A 14,275-nucleotide genomic window follows, 5' to 3' on the forward strand; every position below is an offset into this window, starting at 1 on the left:
TTCTGAAATTCTTTTTTTTTTTGTGAATTTATTTGAAACAAACTCTGTGGATAATAGTGATTTTTATTTTATTTCTTGTTATTTGTATTTCAACTAAATATTTAGTAGAGTTGCCTTGTTATCTCATATCAAGCACAAAATACACGTGTGCATTTTGACAGCCAAATATCACTAATGTAGCTGTGTCTCTTTTTGCTGCCACGTATTTACCATATATATAACCATATTGTTCCTGTCATGCCAATAATCAAATTATCCTAGGCATTGGAGATCCATTCACCAACATCCCCCAATCCCCTTTAAACTCCAGTTCCGTTTCTTCTCAGCTAGTCGTGAACCTCCCCTAGCGGTTCAGTCCACAAGGATCTTATTCCTGAATTTGCAAATGACTCGTTCTGCTTGTTGGTTACATTGTATTCGCTCCCCTCAGCATTGAAAGATAAACAGCCATTAAGATATTAGAGATTCAGCGAAATCAAGTCCAGTAATAAAACTAGTGGAAACCACCGGAATATCGGAATTTACAATTCGGACTACAGAAAGGATGTGCTATATTTCCAACCAGGCTTGAAACTTAATTTGAAATGCCCATCGTAACCGGTATATTTCAATTTTTAACAGGATCTCAACGTGTGATGATGGCTGCAGTCCAGTGAATTGGCATTTCCTTTTCTCTGCTGTTGGGATTTCTTGGGAGCGCGTTGATTGATTTGTCTGTGAATTTTAGCACGTTGGGGGTCATCAAAGTGGTTTTACCTTTACTATCAGGATCTATGGAGTGTACATAAACATTCGTTGGATTGGTGTTGGCAAGTGGGGTAAGTTAACAACATTACGTTTATACTAGTGTAGGAATGTTTTCTATAACGTTACTTTAGAAACGCGGGACGTAACTAGCGCGCGAGCTAGCTTCCTTAGCTAATGCTAACCTGGAAAGGGCGCTAGCTAGCTAACAGTTAGCTTATCTGGCTAACAACTGCTTTCATGCATTGCTTTGGCGAACCCCTCTTTGTCTGAAGACCCAGGAGGAGCAGCTATTTCAACACAAGCACCCATGAGTTATTCGGCTCTTGTCCTAAAATGGTATTCGCTAAGGTTAGCCATAGCTAACAAATTATCCTAAGAAGTAGACGTTTATGAAATGCCCTAATGCAATGTGTGCATTTTAGGGAATAATGTTTAACCGCCACCTATTTTCATCTTAGCCATTTAACAAGCCGTTTTAAAGAGTAACGTTAATTGTTAACATTAGCAGCATATATAGCTATTCCTTTCAATTTGCTAGTATGGTTATTCTATGCCAATGCTTGTACACTTGTCCTGTTTCCCTAGGAAGTGACTTGATGATATTGCTATCCAACATTAGTTGGCTAACAGGGTTATCATAAACCAAGCTAGTGTGTGCTTTTAGTAGGTTGGCTCAGCCTTTTGCAAAGAACTTAATGATATGCAGTGTGCGAGAGCATATGTCACAGTATTTGCCTGGACAGCCATGCTACCTGACGCTAGAAAGGCCAGGGTAAGTGGGTTCCTAGACTACTTAATGTGTTCCTTTTAGTCGCCTTCAGACTTCTCTATATTTGATTGGATGACTCAAGTCAAGAGGCGTGGTGAAATCGCAATCAACCATCACATTTTATTCAACGCTATATTTTTGTGATAACAATGCAAGGCAATCTGGTTATTGTTACAATCCTGGCTCTCCCAAGGGAACTCGTTTCCTTGTAGCAGTGCTTATGGTTGCAGATTTGCTGTCCTGAGTTTGAGCCACACTCATAGACGCATTTCCCGTATGGTGGGGGTAGTGTAACGAAGCAGACATTGATAAGAGTGACCAATGACTGTTCCCCCAATAATATGGCTGTTTTTTTTACCATTGGCCACGGCCGCTCGGGTTCGTGGCACTCACCGTCTCCCCTGGATTGTTACAGTATAGCGGTGCGTGGGTAAAATCACTGGGGAAGCCAAGCCAGGGGAAAAAATGCCATATTACAACCTATGTGTTGTGGTAATTGTGTTGTTTGCTCTAGAATCTGTTAGTTCATATGCCTTGCCACCATGATATATATATATATATATAGGTCTAAGGCCAAGACAATAAGAAGACACAGTGGCAGAAAAAATTAAACCACACCTTTATTTATTTCATCAAAAAACATAACCAGACAGATGTTGCTCTAAGTCCACAAAATGTTTATATATCTCAGTTATATGAACTCTACAGCATGGTTAAGTAAGTTAATGTCTCAGACATTTTCAGACTCCTAAACAGCGATTGATTTAGAACCACAGTTGTCGCAAAAAAAAAAAACAGGAGCTGCCTCCACTATTTCAGCACCATTTCAACTTCAACACAATCAAATCACCTATGCTTAGTCTAATACAGTGACAACTAAAAGCTACCAAAAACGATTTAGTCCAATCAACATAAGCGAAATATGATGTGGCTGTCCATGGTTCTGATTTCTATGTGTGCGTGTTTTCATTCAAGTAGAAAAAAACATGTAGACTACTTGTAGAGAAACGCCAATGCCATCTTCCTCTCTTTCATGTTGACGAAATGGTCTATGACTCTCATACAGTACACACTTTTAGTTTTTGTTGTCCTAGGCTACCTGGTTAAAATGCTTGCTCGCTAGCCTAACTTCCTGTCATGGGCAATAATGAGCCGGCTAGTTAACATTAGCATACTACATCTAGCTACATGTTGGAGGGGCACAAAGTCTGAATTTATGGTTGGATCAGAATCGCCGTTATAATCTTTGACCAACACGGAGAATTAAGTAAAACCACAAGTCCAAGTCCCCATATCCATCCATGGCTAATTTAGGAAAGGGAACAATTTAACTAGCTAGCTATCCACCAGACACTCACACACTCAATTACACTCACGCATACAAACATACAGAATTGATCTCTCTTCTCTCTCTACTGTCAAGAACTTACTATAATTCAATATGTTTTTATGTATCTTGGTCTACATGTTTATCTATGTTTCCAACAAGCAATAGGAAGATGGCAGAACAGGGATGTTGGGGAATAATAACAGCTTGTACGGGATCTCGGTTTCATAATCATGTGAAACCTCAATTACTATGGAAATACTGGGTTGTGTTTTTCTATGAAAATGATGTTTAATGCAACTATGATGTTGATACAATATGGATTACAATTATCATCCTGAATATTAAGACTACACTCCCTTCATGTTACACACAGACACTCAACCATGCAAATTGGCTGGGTTATTATTTATTTACTCTTACCCAGACACTAAACTTTCACTAAATCACACGCATCAACCTACTCCGATCTACTACACACATAATATCCTGACTCAATTTTCTAACATGTGTGGCATTGGCACAACAATCTAATGTAATATATTACAAAATAATTAAGCAAACTGGATGGAATATGGATAAAAATACTCATTTCTTCCTGAATCTTCAACACAGGAATGCTATCTAAAATAATTTGCAGGAACTCTATTGTTATTTCATAATAATAATAAACAAAAAGTTAACAAATGCACAAAAAGATCAGTGCGAAGGCCAAATTACAGAGGAATAACTTTGAGGCTATTAAATCCTTTCAGTCTGGAAAATCCAATTTTATTAGTCACATACACCGAATACAACAGTGAAATGCTTACTTGCGAGCCCCCAACCAATGCTGTTCCAAAGAATATGGACAAGAATAAGAGAAAAGTAACAAGTAATTTAAGAGCAGCAGTAAAACAACAATAGCGAGACTATATACAGGGGGATACCGGTACAGAGTCAATGTGCGATGGCACCGGTTAGTTGAGGTGGGGGGGCAATGCAAATAGTCTGGGTAGCCATTTGATTAGATGTTCAGGAGTCTTATGCCTTGGGGGTTGAAGCTGTTTAGAAGCCTCTTGGACCTAGACTTGGCGCTCCGGTACCGCTTGCCGTGCGGTAGCAGAGAGAACAGTCTATGACTAGGGTGGCTGGAGTCTTGGACAATTTTCAGGGCCTTCCACTGACACTGCCTGGTATAGAGGTCCTGAATGGCAGGAAGCTTGGCCCCAGTGATGTACTGGGCTGTTCGCGCCACCCTCTGTAGTGTTTTGCAGTCAGAGGCTGAGCAGTTGCCGTACCAGGCAGTGATGCAACCCGTCAGGATGCTCTCGATGGTGCAGCTGTAGAACCTTTTGAGGATCTGAGGACCCATGCCAAATCTTTTCAGTCTCCTGAGGGGGAATAGGTTTTGTCGTGCCCTTTTCACGACTGTCTTGGTGTGCTTGGACCATGTTAGTTTGTTGGTGATGTGGACACCAAGGAACTTGAAGCTCTCAACCTGTTCCACTGCTGCCCCGTCGATGAGAATGGGGGTGTGCTCGGTCCTCTTTTTTTTCCTGTAGTCCACAATCATCTCCTTTGTCTTGATCACGTTGAGGGAGAGGTTGTTGACCTGGCACCACGTGGCCAGGTCTCTGACCTCTTCCCTATAGGCTGTCTCATCGTTGTCGGTGATCAGGCCTACCACTGTTGTGTCATCAGCAAACTTAATGATGGTGTTGGCGTCGTGCCTGGCCGTGCAGTCATGAGTGAACAGGGAGTACCGGAGGGGACTGAGCATGCACCCCTGGGTTCAGGATCAGCGTGGCGGATATGTTGTTACCTACCCTTACCACCTGGGGGCGGCCCGTCATGAAGTCCAGGATCCAGTTGCGGAGGGAGGTGTTGAGTCCCAGGGTCCTTAGGTTAGTGATAAGCTTTGAGGGCACTATGGTGTTGAAACCCGAGCTGTAATCAATGAATAGCATTCTCAAATAGGTGTTCCTTTTGTCCAGGTGCGAAAGGGCAGTGTGAAGTGCAATAGAGATTGCATCATCTGTGGATCTGTTGGGGCGGTATGCAAATTGGAGTGGGTCTAGGGTTTCTGGGATAATGGTGTTGATGTGACCCATGACCAGCCTTTTAAAGCATTTCATGGCTTTAGCTGTGAGTGGTACGGGTCGGTAGTCATTTAGGCAAGTTACCTTGGTGTTCTTTGGCACAGGCAATATGGCGGTCTGCTTATAACATGTTGGTATTACAGACTCAAACAGGGAGAGGTTGAAAATGTCAGTGAAGACACTTGCCAGTTGGTCAGCGCTTGCTCACTGTTCACGTCCTGGTAATCTGTTTGTCTATGCGGCCTTGTGAATGTTGACCTGTTTAAAGGTCTTACTCTCGTCAGCTGCGGAGAGCATGATCACACAGTCTTCCGGAACAGCTGGTGCTCTCATGCATGTTTCAGTGTTATTTGCCTCAAAACGAGCATAGAAGTTGTTTAGCTCATCTGGTAGGCTCGAGTCACTGGTCAGCTCTCGGCTGTGCTTCCCTTTGTAGTCTGTAATGGTTTGCAAGCCCTGCCACATCCGACGAGCGTCAGAGCCGGTGTAGTACGATTCGATCTTTGTCCAGTATTGATGCTTTGCCTGTTTGATGGTTCGTCGAAGGGCATAGCGGGATTTCTTATAAGCTTCTGGGTTAGAGTCCCGCTCCTTTAAAGAAGCAGCTCTTACCTTTAGCTCAGTGTGGATGCTGCCTGTAATCCATGGCTTCTGGTTGGGGTATGTACGTACGGTCACTGTGGGGACGACGTCATCGATGCACTTATTGATGAAGCCAATGACTGATGTGGTGTACTCCTCAATGCAATCCGAGGAATACCTGAACGTATTCCAGTCTGTGCTAGAAAACCAGTCCTGTAGTTTAGCGTCTGCTTCATCTGACCACTTATTTATTGATCTAGTCATTGGTGCTTCCTGCTTTAATTTTGGCTTGTAAGCTGGAATCCGGAGGATAGAATTATGGTCAGATTTTCCAAATGGAGAGTGAGGGAGAGCTTTGTATGCGTCTCTGTGTGTGGAGTATAGGTGGTCCAGTTTTTTTTCCCTCTGGTTGCACATTTAACATGCTGATAGAAATTTAAGTTTCCCTGCATTAAAGTTCCCAGCTACTAGGAGCGCCGTCTCTGGTTGAGCGTTTTCTTGTTTGCTTATGGCGGAATATGACTCACTCAATGCTGTCTTAGTGCCAGCCTCTGACTCTGGTGGTATGTAAACAGCTACGAAAAATACAGATGTAAACTCTCTAGGTAGATAGTGTGGTCTACAGCTTATCATGAGATGCTCTACTTCAGGCGAGCAATAGCTTGAGACTTCCTTCGATATCGTGCACCAGCTGTTATTTACAAAAATACATAGTCCGCAGACCCTTGTCTTACCAGATGCTGCTGTTCTATCCTGCTGGTATAGCTTGTAACCAGCCAGCTGTATGTTGGTAGTGTCGTCGTTCAGCCACGACTCCGTGAAGCATAAGATGTTACAGTTTTTAATGTCCCGTTGGTAGTTTAATCTTCCGCGTAGCTCATAATGTTATTCTCCTAAGATTGCACGTTTGCTAGCAGAATGGAAGGAAGTGGGGGTTTATTCGATCGCCCTCGATTTTCTGAATGCAGCCTGCCCTTTGGCCCCTTTTTCTCCGCCGCCTCTTCAAGCAAATCGCGGGGATATGTGCCTGTTCCTGAGAAAGCAGTGTATCCTTCGCTTCGGGCTCGTTAGAGTCGTGAAAGGGAATAAAAGGATTCTGCTAGTCCATGGTGAGTAATCACAGTCCTGATGTCCAGCAGTTATTTTCGGTTATAAGAGACGGTAGCGGCAGATTTATGTACAAAATAAGTACAAAAATAAGTTACCAACAATGCAAATAAACAAACATAAAAACACAACAGGTTGGGGACACATAAAACGTCTGCCTCCCTCTTCGGCGCCATCTTACAATGGCTTGATGGCGTGGAGGCATATCAAGCCTTTTTTGATATACTCAAAGCTCCATCAAGAGGGGTCAAACAAGGGTGTCCGCTGTCACCATATCTATTTGTTATGGCCATCGAAATTATAGTTATTAAAATCAGATCAAATAGCAACATTAGAGGATTAGAAATCCAAGGCTTAAAAACAAAGGTGTTTATGTTCACCGATGACTCAAGTTTTATATTACGCTAGATCCCTGCAATGTCTCATTGAAGACCTAGATAACTTTTCTGGCCGCTGGACCAAAACCTTATTATGATAAGTGTACCATATTACGTATTGGATCTTCATATTACGTATTCGATCTTTAAAATACACCTTTTATATTACATTGCGGTTTACCTATAAAATGGGCTGATGTCAAAGTAGACATACTTGGTATTCATATCACAAAAGATATAAATGAGCTCACCACAGTGAATTTCAGTAAAAACTAGTAAAAATAGACAAGATTCTGCAACCATGGAGAGGTAAATACCGGTCAATTTATGGAAACATTACACTGATTTAACTCCTTAGTCATATCTCAGTTTACTCTCTAACTAATGGCGCTGCCTGCTCCTGATGATTTTGTTTTTTCAAATCATATGAGAAAAATATATTTAACTTTATCTGGGATGATAAACCAGACAAGATAAAGCATGCCTATCTATATAATGAATATGAACTAGGTGGGCTGACATTATTAAACATAAAAGCACTAAACCTCTCTCTAAAAGCTTCACTTATTGAAAAGTTTTACTTGAACCCTAAATGGTTCTCAAGTAGATTACTAAGAAAAACATATCCCTTGTTTAAAAATGACCTTTGTGCAGATTGCCATTTTTCATTTTTGATTAATTGAAAATTATATCTTGTTCAAAGTATCTATTTTTCAAACAAGCAATGCAGAGCTTAAATATACAGGTGTGTGCCTATCCAAATCATGTCCAATCAATTTAATTAACCACAGGTGGACTCCAAGTTGTAGAAACATCTCAATGATGATCAATGGAAACAGGATGCACCTGAACTCAATTTCGAGTCCCATAGCAAAAGGTCTGAATACTTATGCAAGTAAGGTATTTATGTTTTTATTTTTAATACATTTGCTTTGTCATTATGTTGATTTATTTATATATATACACTGCTCAAAAAAATAAAGGGAACACTTAAACAACACAATGTAACTCCAAGTCAATCCCACTTCTGTGAAATCAAACTGTCCACTTAGGAAGCAACACTGATTGACAATAAATTTCACATGCTGTTGTGCAAATGGAATAGACAACAGGTGGAAATTATAGGCAATTAGCAAGACACCCCCCAATAAAGGAGTGGTTCTGCAGGTGGGGACAACAGACCACTTCTCAGTTCCTATGCTTCCTGGCTGATGTTTTGGTCACTTTTGAATGCTGGCGGTGCTTTCACTCTAGTGGTAGCATGAGACGGAGTCTACAACCCACACAAGTGGCTCAGGTAGTGCAGCTCATCCAGGATGGCACATTAATGCGAGCTGTGGCAAGAAGGTTTGCTGTGTCTGTCAGCGTAGTGTCCAGAGCATGGAGGCGCTACCAGGAGACAGGCCAGTACATCAGGAGACGTGGAGGAGGCCGTAGGAGGGCAACAACCCAGCAGCAGGACCGCTACCTCCGCCTTTGTGCAAGGAGGAGCAGGAGAAGCACTGCCAGAGCCCTGCAAAATGACCTCCAGCAGGCCACAAATGTGCATGTGTCTGCTCAAAAGGTCAGAAACAGACTCCATGAGGGTGGTATGAGGGCCCGACGTCCACAGGTGGGGGTTGTGCTTACAGCCCAACACCGTGCCGGACGTTTGGCATTTGCCAGAGAACACCAAGATTGGCAAATTCGCCACTGGCGCCCTGTGCTCTTCACAGATGAAAGCAGGTTCACACTGAGCACGTGACAGACGTGACAGAGTCTGGAGATGCCGTGGAGAACGTTCTGCTGCCTGCAACATCCTCCAGCATGACCGGTTTGGCGGTGGGTCAGTCATGGTGTGGGGTGGCATTTCTTTGGGGGGCGCACAGCCCTCCATGTGCTCGCCAGAGGTAGCCTGACTGCCATTAGGTACCGAGATGAGATCCTCAGACCCCTTGTGAAACCATATGCTGGTGCGGTTGGCCCTGGGTTCCTCCTAATGCAAGACAATGCTAGACCTCATGTGGCTGGAGTGTATCAGCAGTTCCTACAAGAGGAAGGCATTGATGCTATGGACTGGCCCGCCCGTTCCCCAGACCTGAATCCAATTGAGCACATCATGTCTCGCTCCATCCACCAACGCCACGTTGCACCACAGACTGTCCAGGAGTTGGCGGATGCTTTAGTCCAGGTCTGGGAGGAGATCCCTCAGGAGACCATCCGCCACCTCATCAGGAGCATGCCCAGGCGTTGTAGGGAGGTCATACAGGCACGTGGAGGCCACACACACTACTGAGCCTCATTTTGACTTGTTTTAAGGACATTACATCAAAGTTGGATCAGCCTGTAGTGTGGTTTTCCACTTTAATTTTGAGTGTGACTCCAAATCCAGACCTCCATGGGTTGATAAATTGGATTTCCATTAATAATTTTTGTGTGATTTTGTTGTCAGCACATTCAACTATGTAAAGAAAAAAGTATTTCATAAGATTATTTATTTCATTCAGATCTAGGATGTGTTGTTTAAGTGTTCCCTTTATTTTTTTGAGCAGATATATATATATATATAAATATAAATAAAATCAACATAATGACAATAAAGGGGTCTGGATGGTTGGAAGCTTGGGCCGGTGGCCTAGAGGTCGCTGGTTCGGGTCCCCGATTTAACTTGGTGGGAGATCTGTCTGTGCTCTGGTTGCTCTTGTAGGTCGCTCTGGATCGGAGTGTCTGCTAGATGACTGAGTGTAATGTAAATGTTGAGTGGCTTCACTGCAGGTAGATTGTATGTTTAAAAAAAATAGAAGCTATCCACCAGAGGACAACCACACAACGGGATGCAATTATGTCAATTATGTTTTGCTTTTGATGCGATTGGTGTGAAGCCAAATCCAAACTGGCTTCCGTTGACTCTTTTTTAATTGTTGCTCCAGGACCATTCGCAGTTGAGCTAACTCAGTTTAGCTCAATGCTGATTGGCTATTTATTTTTTATATTTTTTTATCAAGGGAGGCCAAATGCTCGCTGTCTTCCTTTTCATTTAATGCTACGGGCGGGCAACAATGTCATACTCTTTTTGATCAGATGGATGGGCTACATATACAGAGACAAATATTTTTCAGTTTTTCTTGGTAATTTCTTTTGGGGGAAGCCTGGCATCCATGAATACACATCACTGAGTATTGTCTACTTGTGGTCCTATGTAGCTCAGTTGGTAGAGCATGGCGCTTGCCATGCCACAATAGTGGGTTCGATTCCTGGGACCACCCGTATGTAAAATATATGCACATGTGACTGTAAGTCGCTTTGGATAAGTCTGCTAAATGACATATTACTGTATAAAAGTGAAATGTTTTGTTTGCTCTCTTGGCGCACTCTGTCATTTTCATTCTCCCTGCAGCAGTTCAATGAACTACAAACACAAATGGGTTGGTTATGGTCACCATGTTATATCTCTGAGCTGGTAATTCTTGGCTATTACATTTGTTTTTAACTACATATGTGTAGAGAATCCATTCAGCCTAGTTGACATCCACAGCAGACAAACAAATCAATAAAGTTATTGTAAAGGTTTGAGAAAAACTTCATTGGTTCTTCATGTTGCAATTTGTTATTTCCCAAGTCAAACAATGTTTGAATTAAGTGGCATAAAGCATATTTTGTTGATGCAAAATAACATCACCATAATGACCTTTAAAACATTGTTATGCTGAAGTGCTTGCAGTGGCAGATCAAGACCAGACTAGCTCTGTTTCATTGTTAAAAAATGAAAACTTCCAAAGGCATTTGTCTTTGAACTGATGTATGTCAACTTAACTCCTGGATCATCTGTGCTAAGTGGAGTTGAAGGGAAAGGCAGATGTTTGCTTACTAGGCGACTTGTCTATTTGTTTACCGTGAAGTGCGATACCGCCCACTCACACCTCTCATTGTTGAGATGTTGCTGTGAGTTTGCAATCCTGTTTGAATCGAGAATAAAAAGCCCACACGTGTAGGTATGAGGGCCCACACGTGTAGGTATTGAGTTCTAAACAATTTCCTCATTATTATTCTTGGACATGGACATTAACTTATTTGTTGTAGTCAGAGATCATCAGTGAAAAGAGAGTAACTTAAGTCCTTTAGGGCCATTTCTGTCATTGTCGAAATGTATTCTCCACCGTATCTATCCTCAAAGTGAAAGCAGTCTTTATTCTCAGAGGGCGAACCGCGACCCTTAGGCTTATACCTAGATGTAGGCCCTAAGCTGAATAGATCTCAAAGTAATGTAGGAGTAGCCTATTTCCCTAGACTCCTCGCCTTGCTGTTGTTTGAAAACCATTTCAGAGACACTTTGAATTCAAGACATTTATGAAAGTACATCATGTTTTCACTCTTTTTCCTCTTGTTTATGATGATCTTTGTCAAAGGGCCTAAACACTTCTCACTTAGAAACGAAACCATTGCAACAGCACAATAATTCATGAACATAGCCTAATATTTGTATATTTTTCATACAAATAAATTATAATGTAATTTTCTGCATCATTTCCAATCCCCCATATATTTTCTGCGTAAATATATATTTACTTACATACATACAGTTGAAGTCAAAGTTTACATACACTTTAGCCAAATACATTTAAACTCAGTTTTTCACAATTCCTGACATTTAATCCTAGTAAACATTCCCTGTCTTAGGTCAGGTAGGATCACCACTTTATTTTAAGAATGTGAAATGTCAGTATAATACGAGATAATTATTTATTTCAGCTTTTATTTCTTTCATCACATTCCCAGTGGGTCAGACATTTACATACATTCAATTAGTATTTGGTAGCATTGCCTTGACATTGTTTAACTTGGGTCAAACGTTTCGGGTAGCCTTCCACAAGCTTCCCACAATAAGTTGGGTGAATTTTGGCCGAATCCTCCTGACAGCTGGTGTAACTGACTCAGGTTTGTAGGCCTCCTTGCTCGCTCCAGCTTTTTCAGTTCTGCCCACACATTTTCTATAGGATTGAGGTCAGGGTTTTGTGATGGCCACTCCAGTACCTTGACTTTGTTGTCCTTAAACCATTTTGCCACAACTTTTGGAAGTATGCATTTGCAACCAAGCTTTAACTTCGTGACTGATGTCTTGAGATGTTTCTTCAATAAATCCACATCATTTTCCTGCCTCATGATGCCATCTATTTTGTGAAGTACACCAGTCCTTCCTGCAGCAAAGCACCCCCACAACATGATGCTGCCACCCCCTGTGCTTCACGGTTGGGATGGTGTTCTTAGGCTTGCAAGCCTCCCCCTTTTTCCTCCAAACATAACAATGGTCATTATGGCCAAACAGTTCTATTTTTGTTTCATCAGACCAGAGGACATTTCTCCAAAATGTATGACCTTTGTCCCCATGTGCAGTTGCAAACTGTAGTCTGGCTTTTTTTGTGGCAGTTTAGGAGCAGTGGCTTTTTCCTTGCTGAGCGGCCTTTCAGGTTATGTCGATATCGGACTCGTTTTACTGTGGATATAGATACTTTTGTACCTGTTTCCTCCAGCATCTTCACAAGGTCCTTTGCTGCTATTCTGGGATTGATTTGCACTTTTTGCACCAAAGTACGTTCATCTCTAGGAGACAGAACGCATCTCCTTCCTGAGCGGTATGACGGTTGCGTGGTCCCATGGTGTTTATACTGGCATACTATTATGTGTACAGAGGAACGTGGTACCTTCAGGTGTTTGGAAATTGTATGTATGAACCAGACTTGTGGAGGTCTACAAACTTTTTTTCTGAGGTCTTGGCTGATTTCTTTTGGTTTTCCCATGATGTCAAGCAAAGAGGGACTGAGTTTGAAGGTAGGCCTTGAAATGCATCCACATCAGAAGCTTCTAAAGCCATGACATCATTTTCTGGAATTTTCCAAGCTGTTTTAAGGCACTGTCAGCTTAGTGTATGTAAACTTCTGACCCACTGGAATTGTGATACAGTGAATTATAAGTGAAATATTCTGTCTGCAAATAATTGTTGGAAAAATTCTTTGTGTCATGCACAAAGTAGATGTCCTAACCGACTTGCCAAAACTATAGTTTGTTAACCTGTCTGGGCCAGTGGGACGCTTGCTTGCATGACGTTCAGAAAATCTTTTCCCTCAAATGCTTCCGATGATCAGCGCTACAATTTACAAAATTACTATTTGAAAACATTGTTAAAATGTAATATTGTCATTCAAAGACTTATTAACATGTCTTGAATGCCATCTCTTTGCCAGATTTAAAAATAACTTTACTGGGAAATCACACTTTGCAATAAACGACGTGGTATGCCCAGAAAAAAAGTCTAGGCTATAAATGTTGGAGCCATCTTGGAACGATCAACCATCAAAAATACTATTGTAAATAATCCCTTACCTTTGATTATCTTTATCAGAAGGCACTTCTAGGAATCCCAGGTCCATAACAAATGTAGTTTTGTTCAAAAAAGTTTATAATTTATGTCCCAATAGTGTTAGCGCGCTCCGAAGGCTAGTGAAAATGTACCGTGTGCGTCTGACTTGTCGTCAGGAATGAGCAAAAAAAATATATTTAAGTTCGTTCAAACATGTCAAACCTTGTATAACATAAATCTTTAGGGGCTTTTTCAACCAGGGCTTCAATAATATTCCATTGGGACGGTTGCATTGTCTTTCAAAACGTTTCGAAATGGGAGAGTACCCATGGGCGCCGACGTCACAATGGTAATGGCCCATCCCCTATGACCAAGGTAAACATCCTCTCTTTCAGTCAATTTTGATAGTAGAGACTGGGGACATCTAGTGGAAGCCATAGGAAGCCATAGGAAGTGCTAAATGAATCACAAGCCCCTGTGCGTTTCAATGGCAAATGTTTGAAGTGATATCCACACATCAGATTTCAGTTTCCTGTCAGGATTTGTCTCAGGGTTTTGACTGCCATATGAGTTCTGTTATACTCACAGACACCATTCAAACAGTTTTAGAAACTTTAGGGTGTTTTCTATCCAAATCAAACAATTATATGCATATTCTAGTTACTGGGCAGGAGTAGTAACCAGATTAAATCGGGTACGTTTTTTTATCCGGCCGTGCAAATACTGCCCCCTAGCCCTAACAGGTTAACAAGACATTTGTGGAGTGGTTGAAAAACGAGTTTTAATGACTCCAACCTAAGTGTATGTAAACTTCCGACTTCAACTATACATATATGTGTGTATATATATATATATATATGTATGTATGTATGTATGTATGTATGTATGTATGTATGTATGTATGTATGTATGTATGTATGTATGTGTGTGTGTGTGTGTGTGTGTGTGTGT

The 14,275-nt window shown here is 41.6% G+C and overlaps 1 protein-coding gene across 1 annotated transcript in view; it reads left to right on the forward strand.

Moving 5' to 3' along the window:
* Nucleotides 1-375: 375 nt before the first annotated feature.
* znf609a (zinc finger protein 609a) overlaps nt 376-14,275 on the forward strand; it is a 198,516-nt gene continuing 184,616 nt past the window's right edge. The window contains exon 1 of the mRNA XM_014123959.2: nt 376-818. The gene's annotated coding sequence lies outside the window, so the exon portion shown is untranslated. The remainder of the gene's footprint in view (nt 819-14,275) is intronic.

Source organism: Salmo salar, chromosome ssa10 (genome assembly GCF_905237065.1).
Source record: "Salmo salar chromosome ssa10, Ssal_v3.1, whole genome shotgun sequence".
Classification (NCBI taxonomy): domain Eukaryota; kingdom Metazoa; phylum Chordata; class Actinopteri; order Salmoniformes; family Salmonidae; genus Salmo; species Salmo salar.